This window comes from Oncorhynchus clarkii, chromosome 20, assembly GCF_045791955.1.
Source record: "Oncorhynchus clarkii lewisi isolate Uvic-CL-2024 chromosome 20, UVic_Ocla_1.0, whole genome shotgun sequence".
NCBI classification, from domain to species: domain Eukaryota; kingdom Metazoa; phylum Chordata; class Actinopteri; order Salmoniformes; family Salmonidae; genus Oncorhynchus; species Oncorhynchus clarkii.
Window position 1 is genome coordinate 29,170,172 of NC_092166.1, and position 14,645 is coordinate 29,184,816.

The following is a 14,645-nucleotide window of genomic DNA, read 5'->3' on the forward strand; positions in this document are numbered from 1 at the left end:
CTGTGGCTATTTGATCCTAGTGTACAGTGCATTTGGAAATTATTCAGACACCTTGACTTTTTCCACATTTTCTACACACAATACCCCATCATGACAAATCAACAGATTAGAAATGTCTGCTAATTTATATTTAAAAAAAAACAGGAAATATTACCTTTACATAAGTATTCATGGTGGAGGCTCAATCAAGGCTCATTAAAGCTAGCAGGCTTGATTACTTTCTTATGCCATTTTTGTTGGCACCAAAAGTTAGAGTGTTGACAGGGGGTCGGACCATCAAATAATTACAGAATTTCAGTGAGGGCGAGGATATTGGAAATGTAATCAAAGCGTACTGGATGACAACTTGTTTTTAACCAATAATTTATAACTGATATTTTCCTACATAAAACATAGATACAGAAGATCCTCTACTTGTATGGGACACTTTTAAATGTGCCCTTAAAGGCCATGCAATGCAATACTCATCTTTAAAACAAAAACAATTTAGGTCAATAGAGTTCATTTTAACAAAGGAAATAGAGGAACTAACAGTACAGATAGATATCAATAAAACCTAACATAGAGGCACAGAATAAGTTAGAGGAAAAACAAAAAGAAGAGGAATTTATTATAAAAGTGTAATAAATTATAAAAAATAAAGTGAACTGGAAGGAGTATGGGGCAAAATGCACTAAATCTTTTAATCTTCAACATAGAAATGCTACCAATTTTTTTTTAACAGAAACTTGTTACAAATAACAGAGTCATCCAAAACAATATTTTGAAAGAGGAAACAAAATACTTTAAGCACATTTTGTATTTCAGTCTCATCCATCTCCACTAACAAGTGAATTGTATGTCTTTTTCTATTAATGGTGTAAAATTAACAGCTGTACAGAAATACTCATGGGAAGGCCTAATTACAGAGGAGGAACTTCTAGATGCAATTAAGGCCTTCAAGTCCAGGAAAACTCCAGCGCTGTATGGCATACCAGTTGAGGTATATCAAATATTTTTGATGTACTCAAAGGTCCATTATTAACATATTTTAACCACTCCTAGAAATATGGTAGACTATCAGATACTCGGCAAGAATATCTGATTTCACTATTACTGAAACAGGACCCAGGTGGTAAATATAAAGTTCCAGTCCACCTGAAAAACTGGATACCCCTTACACTTCAGTTTTGTGAGCCATTATTCTAGCAAAATACATAGCGTATAGAGTTTAAAAAAGGTATTGTCAGATATTTTTCATCATAATAAAAAAAAATAACAATACATTGGAGATAATATAAGACATGTACTGGAAGCAATAGAACACTGAAGAATCTGGGAAACCAGGCCTGGTATTCATGGCTGACTTTGAAAAGGCCTTTGATAAAGTACAACTGGAATTTATACATAAATGCATGGACTATTTTAATTTAGGAGAATGAGTTAAAGTTATGTACAGTAACCCCAGGTGTAAAATAGTAAATAATGGCTACTTCTCAGAAAGTATTAAATTGTCAAGAGGAGTAAAACAAGGTTGTCCACTATCGGCATATCTATTTATTTTGACCATTGAAATGTTAGCTATTAAAATGAGATTCAACAATAATATCAAGGGGCAAAAGATCCAGGACAAAGGTGTCATTGTACGCTGATGATTAATGTTTTCTTTTAAATCTGCATGTTGGATCCCTGCACAGCCTCATAGATTATCTAGATAATGTATCTGACCTCTCTGGATTACAACCAAATTATGATAAATGCAGTATATTACGCATTGGATAGCTAAAGAATTCAACTTTTACATTACCGTGAAGTTTACCAATAAAATGGTCTGACAGTGAAGTGGACATACTCTGTACTCTGTACATGCTCTCACTACAATACATTTTAATAGAAAGTTAGCCAAATTAGATAAAATATTGCTACCATGGAAAGGACAACACCTGTCTATTTGTGAAATAATCCCCCTGATTCAGTATTTAGTCATATCCCAGTTTACCTATTTACTTATGGCCCTTGCTATACTTAACAACTTGTTTTGGTAATTATATGAGCAACAAATATTCCACTTCATTTGGAACAGCAAGCTCAACAAAATTAAACTAAACACACCTATTTATATAATAAATATGAATTTGAAGGGCAGAAATGATTAAATATTAAGCATGGGACCTCTCACGTAAGGCTTCAATCATACAAAAACTATACTTAAATCCGAACTGGTTCTCTAGAAGATTAGGAAGGATGTCTCACTCCGTGTTCAAGAATGGCCTTTTTCCCTTCATTCAGATTACAACCTCTCACTTTTGGTTATTTGAAAATGAAATAATCTCCAAAATATTGCTTTTTAAAACAAGCCATAGACAGCTGGTTGCAATTTCACATTAATCCAACAGAAAAGCCAGAACAAATATTACAACAAATATTATAACTAAATGTTTTTAAAAATCATTATTTTTGGGAAAAATATTTTTAAAATTGTATAACCGTTGAAAATTATATCATAAATTGGACTGGTGGAGTTATGTCACACATGCAGTTAACAAAAATATATGGAAATGTGTGTTCTATCCAAAATTACAACATACTGATTGCAGCATTACCGCAAAAATGGAGGAGGCAACGTGGAAGGGGGAGAGGGTAAGGAGCGTCTGTCGGCCTCGCATTAAAACCAAAATTGTCTAAAGAAAATTGTGATAAATAACAAAGTATACCAGCTTAAAAAATTGACAATGCCACAATGCAGGTTGCAAAATAGTTGGGAGTAGATATTCGATATACTGATTCCATGGCACATGGTTTATGAACTGATACACAAAATGACACCCAGATTCAAAAACGTTTCAATTTAAATGATTATACAATTCTTGCAAACAAAAGGATGTTATATATAGAGAGTTGAAGTCGGGGGTGGCAGCCGTTATACCGTTAAGCACGGGGGTGGCAGCATCATGTTGTGGGGGGTGCTTTGCTGCAGGAGGGACTGGTGCACTTCACAAATGAGATGGCATCATGAGGTAGGGAAATTATGTGGATATATTGAAGCAACATCTCAAGGCATCAGTCAGGAAGTTAAAGCTTGGTCGCAAATGGGTCACCCAAATGGACAATGACCCCAAGCATACTTCCAAAGTTGTGGCAAAATGGCTTAAGGACAACAAAGTCAAGGTATTGGAGTGGCCATCACAAAGCCCTGACCTCAATCCTATAGAAATATGTTGGCAGAACTGAAAAAGCGTGTGCGAGCATGGAGGCCTACAAACCTTACTCAGTTACACCAGCTCTGTCAGGAGGAATGGGCTAAATTCACGCAACTTATTGTGGGAAGCTTGTGGAAGGCTACCCGAAACGTTTGACTCAAGTTAAACCATTTAAAGGCAATGCTAACAAATACTAATTGAGTGCATGTAAACTTCTGACCCACTGGGAATGTGATGAAAGAAATAAAACGGAAATAAATCCCTTTCTCTACTATTATTCTGACATTTCACATTCTTAAAATAAAGTGGTGATCCTAACTGACCTAAGAAAGGGAATTTTTACTAGGATTAAATGTCAGGAATTGTGAAAAACTGAGTTTAAATCTATTTGGCTAAGGTGTATGTAAACTTCTGACTTCAACTGTATATATATATGGGGGATACCACCATCCCAGCTCTGCAGATTGTGCTGCGAAGAGACAAAATCATTAGATAATTTTATTGGTAAACTACAAAGTAATGTAAAAGTTGAATTTTTTAGCTATCCAATGCGTAATATACTGCATTTATCATAATTTGGTTGTAATCCAGAGAGGTTAGATACATTATCTAGATAATCTATGAGGTTGTGCAGGGATCCAACATGCAGATTTAAAAGAAAACATTAATCGTCAGCGTACAATGACACCTTTGTCCTGGATCTTTTGCCCCTTGATATTATTGTTGAATCTCATTTTAATAGCTAACATTTCAATGGTCATAATAAATAGATATGCCGATAGTGGACAACCTTGTTTTACTCCTCTTGACAATTTAACACTTTCTGAGAAGTAGCCATTATTTACTATTTTACACCTGGGGTTACTGTACATAACTTTAACTCATTCTCCTAAATTAAAATAGTCCATGCATTTATGTATAAATTCCAGTTGTACTTTATCAAAGGCCTTTCAAAGTCATCCATGAATACCAGGCCTGGTTTCCCAGATTTTTCATAGTGTTCTATTGCTTCCAGTACATGTCTTATATTATCTCCAATGTATTGTTCTTTTTTTGATTAGGATGAAAAATATCTGACAATACCTTTTTTAAACTCTATACGCTATGTATTTTGCTAGAATAATGGCTCACAAAACTGAAGTGTAAGGGGTATCCAGTTTTTCAGGTGGACTGGAACTTTATATTTACCACCTGGGTCTTGTTTCAGTAATAGTGAAATCAGATATTCTTGCCGAGTATCTGATAGTCTACCATATTTCTAGGAGGGGTTAAAATATGTTAATAATGGACCTTTGAGTACATCAAAAATATTTGATATACCTCAACTGGTATGCCATACAGCGCTGGAGTTTTCCTGGACTTGAAGGCCTTAATTGCATCTAGAAGTTCCTCCTCTGTAATTAGGCCTTCCCATGAGTATTTCTGTACAGCTGTTAATTTTACACCATTAATAGAAAAAGCCATACAATTCACTTGTTAGTGGAGATGGATGAGACTGAAATACAAAATGTGCTTAAAGTATTTTGTTTCCTCTTTCAAAATATTGTTTTGGATGACTCTGTTATTTGTAACAAGTTTCTGTAAAAAAAAATTGGTAGCATTTCTATGTTGAAGATGAAAAGATAATTTTGTGCATTTTGCCCCATACTCCTTCCAGTTCACTTTATTTTTTATAATTTATTACACTTTTATAATAAATTCCTCTTCTTTTTGTTTTTCCTCTAACTTATTCTGTGCCTCTATGTTACAGTTTTTATTGATATCTATCTGTACTGTTAGTTCCTCTATTTCCTTTGTTAAAATGAACTCTATTGACCTAAATAGTTTTTGTTTTAAAGATGAGTATTGCATTGCATGGCCTTTAAGGGCGCATTTAAAAGTGTCCCATACAAGTAGAGGATCTGCTGTACCTATGTTTTATGTAGGAAAATATCAGTTAGAAATTATTGGTTAAAAACAAGTTGTCATCCAGTACGCTTTGATTACGTTTCCAATATCCTCGCCCTCACTGAAATTCTGTAATTATTTGATGGTCCGACCCCCTATCAACACTCTAACTTTTGGTGCCAACAAAAATGACATAAGAAAGTAGTCAAGCCGGCTAGCTTGAATGAGCCTTGATTGAGCCTCCGCCATGAATACTTATGTAAAGGTAATATTTCCTGGGTTTTTGTTGTTATAAATTAGCAGACATTTCTAAAAACCTGTTGTTGATTTGTCATTATGGGGTATTGTGTGTAGAAAATGTGGAAAAAGTCAAGGTGTCTGAATAATTTCCAAATGCACTGTACATTAGGATCAAATAGCCACAGTAACATACTTGGCCACTGGTAAAACTATAACTTAAAGCGGATACAGCCTCAGTGCTCACAGTAGACAAGCGCTGGAAGTTGCACAGAACTTTCACAATTTTCAAGTTTTCGCTCAACAGACCTGAAATTCTCCCAGTGACAAAAGAAATTAGAGGGAACATTGCCCATTAGGTTTGCCTCCAAAAAGACAAACTAAAAGAAAAATCCACACAAACGTATGATAGAGAAGCAAAAAGAATATGGAGCAAAACAAAACTGGGGAAACACCAAAACTCAGGCTTCTTTCATACTAAAGTGGTTGAGCTGGAAATCGCACGTCAGCTGAAATGAGGTGTAGCTGTGGGCTCGTCCGGGATAAACCTACATCTATCTCAACATCAAAAGGATATGTGTAAAGCCAGTGGTAAGTGTAAAGAAAATATACAGTGCAATGTCTAAAACATAAAATTATGATTTTAGCCACAGACACAGTTGAGGCAGTTTGAACTAGAACTCTATATTTTAGTTTAAAAGCAGCAAAACAATTGTCATAATAACTAATATTCTGAGTTGTGGATATAAACACAATTACTGATATGGTTGGCATAACATAATAATACCGATGTGATAATAATCATAATCTCAAGGATGATGGAAACCTGATGCACCTGAGCTCAATTTCGAGTCTCAAAGCAAAAGGTCTGAATACTTATGTAAATAAGGTATTTCTGTTTTTTATTTTGAATACATTTGCAAACATTTCTAAAAACCTGTTTTCGCTTTGTCATTATGGGGTATCGTGTGTAGATTGCTGAGGATTTTTTTTTCATTTAATGCATTTTAGAATAAGGCTCTAATGTAACAAACATTTAAAAACGTTAAGAGATCTGAATACTTTTCGAAGGCACTGTAAAGTGCTTTCATTTCCAAACGCTGAAATAAAAGCTGACATTATGTACTTTGCCTAATATGATTTAAAAAAAATCTCAAATCAATCAAAATTCTGGAGTATAGAGACAAATATCTTTTTAGGTTTTACTGTCCGAATACGTATGGAGTGGAGTGTAGCTGGCCTATACTTAGTTTTGATGAGGTGTGCTGAGATGAAAACTGCTAATCTGCTAACTATATCTGGATGTCATGTAGTTTTAGCTAGTAAGCAACCTCATCATGAGGTGACAATTTCAAATGGGTTGATTTGTGGTGCTTTCTGCTCTTGTACTGTCTCTTTGAAATCTATCACTGTTGTAGTCCCCCGGCTGCTTGGCAAGGCCTGCTCACTCACTTTATTTCTGGCTTTCTGGTCTCTGGCTGCATTCTGAATGAACATACTGATACACTTGTACAATTCTATGAGGATTGTGAATTGAATGAATGGGTTTCAATTAATATACCTATCAGCAACCAAATTGTCAGCAATGAACAAAGAATAGGCTTGTACCTGTATTTGCCTACTTTCTCATCTGAGATGCCTTGTCTTATTGCTACTCACCACCAGGTGGCACAGACTTGTCATCCTCAGGTATTGACTTCATGAAGCTACAGTGACAGTATGGGGAGGAAAGTGATCCAATGCACCAATATGGCAACACCAATATACTGTACTATATTAGGTCTGAGAATCACACACAACCATTTAAAAAGTTTTATTTCTACCATACACAAACTGTACAACACAGCGCATATCTGCTTATGAAATAGCAAAAGTAATACTTTCGATTTACAAACTACTTGAACTGAAAAAGCATAACATTTGAATGAAAAAGGAAAGAAAATACATTACACTTTCATCATACTAATATCATTCCACAAAAATCCAGTTCACATTACAAAACACCAAATACTAACAGGGAAAAATAAATATTCTTCACAAAACTTCCTGAGCAAACAATGTGTGGTATATGCATTAAATATTACGAATTATAAATAAATTAACACAAATATTAAGTTAAAATGTTAAATGATTACATTTTTCAAGATTACAAGTCTTTACAATGTGTTGAGTATTTGAATAAAATAAAGTATTTTTCTCAACAAGGCTCCTTAATTTGGCTATGTTTTGCAGATATGCACTTCTTCGAATTCTTCCTCAGGACATGTGTAGTAGGCCTAGTCAAACTCCATTTATTGTAACTTGATAGGACTGTCAACTCATGCAAACTTCAAAATAATAACGTTGTACTGCGACATCAAGAGCAATGCTCACAAATAAAGAAAGCGTCATCTTTCTCTGGAACCCCAGGGCAATAGAACTCAACAGAAATACAACAGGAAAAAAAGTGAAAGTGCAACTGATTCACAACTCAATTTAAGAATAAATAAAACATAAACAATTGAAAACAAACAGTTAAGAACTAGCAATACCATTGTTTGTTTGTCCCCTTTTGCTTCAAGTAATAGTGATGAACTGAAAATCAAAATGATTGACAGTTTGCAAAATTGATTGACAGGATGAAAATACATGCTGGCCCTAAAGAACCGGCAGTGATATTTATGCCACCAAGTGCCTTTTTGGGGGATATTTTGAAATTGGTGTGACTACTGAAACCGAAATGCCACCGACCATCATTAAGTAATAATGAGCATACATTTTAAAAGGTGTCATAATAGTTGAACTCAGAGTAAATGTTTGTATGGTGGTGGTTCATTTCTTCTAATACCATCCGCGCCATTTTGTCCCATGCTGAAAATAAGTCCAACGTTTAAAAAAGCACTAACACTTCTTAACCTGTGAAACTTCAAGACCTGACTTTGAGATTACAGCTACTGAGACGATGCTTAAATATTTGAAATGGCATATAAACAGTCATTAAGAACATTTTCTCCTTTGAAAATAAGTGTACTGTATAATAAATGACACACCATCCACATAATACTGTCCTACCACAAAACAGAGAACTGTATATTTTATGTATTCATTTACATGTAGGCACATATATGCACACACAGTGTGTGCACAGAAGGCAGTTTAATATCTATATTATTTAAGAAAAAGAAAGACAATATCTTGTCCAAGTGGATTTATCAATTGTCTTAGTGCTGTCAGTTGCTCTATTCTAGAAACACACTCAACGTTGAATTTGACATTCAGTTAATTGAATGAAATAAAACAATGTTGCATTTTGCTAAGAGCCAAACGCAACTCCCCAATTGCAGTCAACTTTGAACATATTGTTGAACTATGAGTGTACAGTACTGTAGCATTGCATTTTTGAGTCTTCATTTTGTCTTACCATACATTCAGGGTTGAATATTAAATAGAAATCGAAAGCAACAATTTAAAAAAAATGTTGATTCTGGATTATTCTAGGAGAGTTCTCTACCTTCGTGGGAGATCCAAATTGTTTTATTAGAATCTGATCTGACATAAATAAACCACCACTAGACGGCAAAAGAGAGCTATGATTAAAACTGGAATGTGCATCAATGTAATATACAATTAGTCAAAGGATTTCAAATATTTAGCATTTTACAATCATAGAAATACAATTTAAAAAATGTTTAAATACATTGATGAATAAAGATGATAAATAGCAATAACATAACGAATGACAAAAACATAACAAATACAGAGTTAAATCAAGCAAACCATACAAAATAATTAAGTGCAAGGGGGGTAGAAATCTCACCAGAAATAACATGTGAATACAGAAGCTTTAAAAAAACATGACAAATTATTTTCAGCTGGTAATTGTCTCAGTGCAATGTATTCAACTGTGAAATGTTGACACATTTCCCAAAGCTTTGTCTTATACATGCAACTAAGCCAGCACTGCACTCTCCAGGAAAAACACAGTCATCCAATACCATTATCCCAACTCAAAGATACCTCCTCTTGGTGGCTTGACAGCTTAAACGTGGATTCCCTTTATAGCCTGTTTGATATTATCCAAGAGAGCCTTACACTCGGGAGAGTAGTCGTGCTCCGAGTTGTTGTACATATCTGTTAATGTGTTCACATAGGCTTCGAAATTATGCTCACTTATGGGCCCCTGGAACACAAACATGTTCTAATATTAGTTCAAAAACTGAAGCATATAGTGAGAATAGGAATTTAATACCACTATAGCGGGGTTTACCAAACTCTGTCCTCTGGACCCCAAGGGGTGTACGTTTTGGGTTTTTCCCTAGCACTACACAGCTATTTCAAAACTGTGTAGTGTTCGGGCAAAAAACAAAACGTGCACCCCTCCCAAGGACCGAGTTTGGAAAATGCTGCACAATAGATAGAAATATGGTTAAAAAATGCTACAAGTGCAAGTGGGGAGGTTCGGATGAGGCCTACTGTACCATTTGAGGCAGTTGGATGTCTGTGAGACTGTTGATGAGAGCTTGGCTGAGGCGAGCTAACTCCTTCAGAAGGCTGTCGTTGTGCTGTTCAATCATCTTGTTCTCCTCCTCAATTGTCTTCAGGTTACATTCCATCGACGAAATCTGCTTTCAGGGAAGAGGAAAACTTGTCAACCTGAATTAAGCCTGAGTCCTTTGAAAACCATCATATCATCACAGATGTGGATATTTACCTGGGTCTGCAGTTGCATCATGTCAGCTTCTATTTTCAGGTTGGATTCATTCAGTTCCTTGATTTCATGATCCAAGTGTTGCATGTCATCGTCGTTGTCGACTCCTGTTTGAAAATGGAGAATACTCTTATGAAGTTCAAACTAAACCTGCTACTGTGCTTCAGTGAATCAACTAGGAGGGGGTCTACACATACTTTGATGGTACTAAGATGAACATTTCCATGAAATATATTATCCTGCCAAAGCATATACTGTGTGTACAGTACAGCACCGAGACTTACCACTGCTGGCTTTCAGTTTAATAGTCACCATCTCCTCTCCTGACATCTTCTTCTTGATACTTTGAGCATTAAGTGGGCATCCAGACAAACTATATAGACATAACATTCAAATTACAAAAATATTACCAACTCACAAATGTCAATCTCAAAGCTATTTAGTTGTTCAAGGAGTGTGCCTTTAATGAAGGGTCAGTGGTCAAGGATAGTAGTATCAATAGATACTTATTATAAACATTTCACTGGAATCGTACGGGACAAAATTGACGCAATGCAACCTTACCTTCTATGGGTGACAAACACGTTATTGGCGTGTCCAAGGCCATTGCAGCCGGGCAGGGGACAGTGGGGCAGTTCCTGTTTGCAGGCCTTATTCCAGGGGAAGGGGAGGCCATTGATGGATGACTCGTTCTGCCTCTTGGCAGTGAGGGGGCAGCTCCCTGCACTGCGGTGAGATGTGTACTTCCCCGATGTGTGGCCCTGCCCATCACAACCTATCACTGGACACCTAGTAGGGAGACAAACAAGGGGTCTGTTCAGGAGGATTTTACGTTACAAAACATTCAGCTAGAAATGTATCGCATAGAACAGATATGATTATCTGTCAGATAGAATATTGAACTGTGTCAGGTCTATCAATTATATATCTACAGCGTTCAGAATACACCCAGGAGTCTGTTACTATCTGATGTCCTCCCCTTATACTGCTAGTGGAGAGATTCATGTTGTCACACAGACTGTTGATAATGTACAGAGTGCCGCTGTGCCGCTATTCTCATTCCGATGAGGCAGAGGAGAAAGATTATTGTCATCAGTAAGCTGTTTTTCCCTCAGAATAGTTTGGCAGTTCAGGCCATTTGATATGACAGATGTAGTAAATACATTATGATCTGAGATATGTAAATCTATCGCTGTGTAGAGTTTAGGTACAATGGAAATGTAAGTAGATCAAAATGCTGTCAACTGAGTTGCGACGACTTTACTTAACCTGTTAAACCACACATAATACATACATACATACATACATACTCAAACAAATCATTTGCACAGTTCATAAATATCCCTCACTAACTAGACCGGAAGAGTTGTCAAACCATTATATTGATTAATCCAGTCAAATGCTGATTAAAAATGTAGTCAACAAAACTGACAACAGGCTCAAATAATCGTATCAGCCAAGTTGCTGATCCAGAAAAACTTTGGAATAATAAACACATTCAGATTGATATAGCCTACATATACAGTACTAGGTAGGTTATTGGTGTTTGTAATCGAAAAACATAAGCACAAGTCTGGCTGAATATTATTAAGAGTTATAAGGGTAATTACATTTTTTCCCAGCTCTCTTTTCTCCAGGTCAGTAATGGAGTGACATGAATTACACATAATTGTCATGCATCCCGTCATGTGAAAGAATGTAATTTTGAGGGTTGCTGAACTCTTCCCTTATTGGTAAAGGTGAAAGGCAGGCTGAGATGGTACAAATGGAACACAGAGCTAGCGTGCAAACAGAGTACTACTGTAACAAAGCTTGTTGTTGCACTTCGTTGTTCAGAGTACTGCTAGCACTTAGAGGACAAAACAACCCCATTACGTCCACCCATCCACACACCACAGATGTAAGGCGCCAGGACAATAGAATCATGCCATATGGCCGACAATTTACAATCATCTAGTAACATTACAGATGCACTACATGTAGGTAGATTCGAACTAGCAACCTTTCGGTGATTGGCCCAACGCTCTTACCGCTAGGCTACCTGTCGCTCCACCGCCCTCTCTTAATGTGTATGCGATTTATTCCAGTCTAATTCCTAAGCTCTTGGCCCTGCATTAGTAATTTAAAAAGAATGGGAAATCTGTGTCTGTCCAGATGTAGAAGTAAACAAGGTCTCATACATTTGGACTTTGGATTTAAGCAGCAGCAATCAATTACACTTTTTTTTGTTTGTTTTAAAGACCAATATCAGCTTTCCAGAGACAACTGCATCTACAATAATTCTGCTTTACATCAGTGAATCAAAGCTTTGTACCCATACAGTAGTATGGGGGACCTGTAATAAACAACACACCATGATAAGGAAAACAGTCACAAGAGAGTGATAAGACAGATATTCTATTAAGACAACTTTGAAACATTACAGTGTTTGAAACATGTATTATACACATGTTGTTAATCATTGTAAACAATTTCCTTTTCATTTTTCTGGTATAATGACCTCTTAACCCCCGGATACAAGTATTTTCATTCATTGAGACAGCAATCGTGTAGTCATGAAAAACAACAATCATAAGAATAATCTCTTACTTCATTTCTTGGTCGTCTTTTTCATCTTTGTTTGGTGTAAGCTTCAAGCCTCCCTTTCTGGCACGTGGACATCCTGACAAACTACAAATGTTTAGAGACAATACGGTTTAACAATAATGAACACTAATTTAGGGCTAAAATCAAGCAAACTCTTCCATCAGTGATTCTCACAAAGCATGTCATTGAAAACATTCTAAAAAACAAAATCAGTTTTTCAAGAATCAGTCGTCAGAATCGTATCTTCTTGGATGTAAAAACAGTTTACCAAAAGTCAAAGATGAATAAATTCAGAAAAATAAACAACAAGATTCAAACACATTTCTATTCCATTTCTAATCAATTCAGTCATTCGTGTCATCCAGTCTAGACTACCTTCTGTGTGAAGCATAATTCCCGGTCACGTGTCCAGATCCATCACATCCAAGTGTTGGGCACCTGCAGGTGGAGAGACAGACAAAACAGGTGAAACTCTGGAACAATTATATAATATTTAAATGCATTAAAAAAAATGGAAGGCAAAGGACCTTTATGAGGTCCGGAGATATACAGTACATTGTTTTATGTACCCTGAGTGTACAAAACATTAGGAACACAGGCTCTTTACATGACACAGACTGAACAGGTGAAAGCTATAATCCCTTATTGATGTCACCTGTTAAATCCATTTCAATCAGTGCAGATGAAGGGGAGGAGGCAGGTTAAAGAAGGATTTTTAAGCCATTCAGAGGGTGAATGGGCAAGACAAAAGATTTAAGTGCCTTTGAGCGGGGTATTGTAGTTGGTACCAGGCGCTCCGGTTCGAGTGTGTCAAGAACTGCAACGCTGCTGGGTTTTTCATGCTAAACAATTCCCCATGTGTGTCTAGAATGGTCCACCACCCAAAGGACATCCAGCCAACGTGACACAACTGTAGAAAGAATTGAAGTCAACATCCCTGTGGAACACTTTTGACACCTTGTAGAGTCCATGCCACAACAAATTGAGGCTGTCCCGAGGGCAAAAGGAGCTGCAACTCAATATTAGGAAGGTGTTCTTAATGTTTTGTACACTCAGTGTATACAGCCTGATCACACAACGTGGATAAAAGTCCAGATTCAATGTAATCAATGTAGTGTATGACTAAAACAGCATGAGACCAGGTAGAATGGATAATGTAATCCAATCAAATAGCACAGAGTTGAAGGAGTGGATACAAACAGGTTAAAAACAGTTGATGATGACTGACAGGACAACGCATACTTTAGTTCCTGAGAGTTGGCTGCCATCAGTGATTTGAGAGTCTTGTCAGCCAGGGGACACCCAGATACACTACAGACAGAGGATCCACACCAGAGAGTTATTACAATGAACCCTTTGATCACAGCTCAATTCAATTGAAGTCTGACAGTGATTGATATGCTGTACAGTGCAATGTGGCAGAGAGGTCATCCTCTCCCAAACCATATGATAACCATTTGCATTATCATCTTCAGTTTGTACAGTTGTTTTCTGCCCGACGTTTCAGTACAATTACAAGGCCGTTTTAAACGACTTAAATTCCACAGCGACAATAAGGTTGCAAAAACTATAGTTTCGTTTTCAGCAGCGTATTAATGCTGATCAACATGAAACAATCAACAATAGTTCCTCTGAACCAGGCCTTGCGGTGTTAACTAGCTGGTGTTAACGAGTGTGTAATTACCTTCGATGTGACGCATAATTTCCTGTTACATGGCCACTACCGTCACAGCCGGGGGTAGGACAGCTGCAGAGAGCACAACACTTAGTTAAGACCATACTCTAGAATGCACGGACTTTCAACACAGTGTGTTAACCTCGGTGACATGACATTGACTTGTTATTAGTGGAATTGGAAGTGTGAAGTGTTAGTGGCAGCAGGAAATCTAGTAGGACTTATTTTGCTCCCCGAACACATTCCCCCACAACAGCGTCTCTGAAGGTGTTTATTTGGAGTGGCAGAAAGTTGTTCATTAAAAGGTGCTCACTTGGAAGATCTACTTGTTTCCTGTAAACTACTCAATCGTGTCGAGCCATGAAGTGAATCAAATCCCCAGAGCCAAACTCAA

General features: G+C 36.7%; 1 pseudogene; it reads right to left on the minus strand.

Annotated features, from left to right (window-relative positions):
- Nucleotides 1-9,076: 9,076 nt before the first annotated feature.
- The window catches only part of LOC139376169 (suppression of tumorigenicity 18 protein-like), a 50,668-nt pseudogene continuing 45,099 nt past the window's right edge, over nt 9,077-14,645 (minus strand).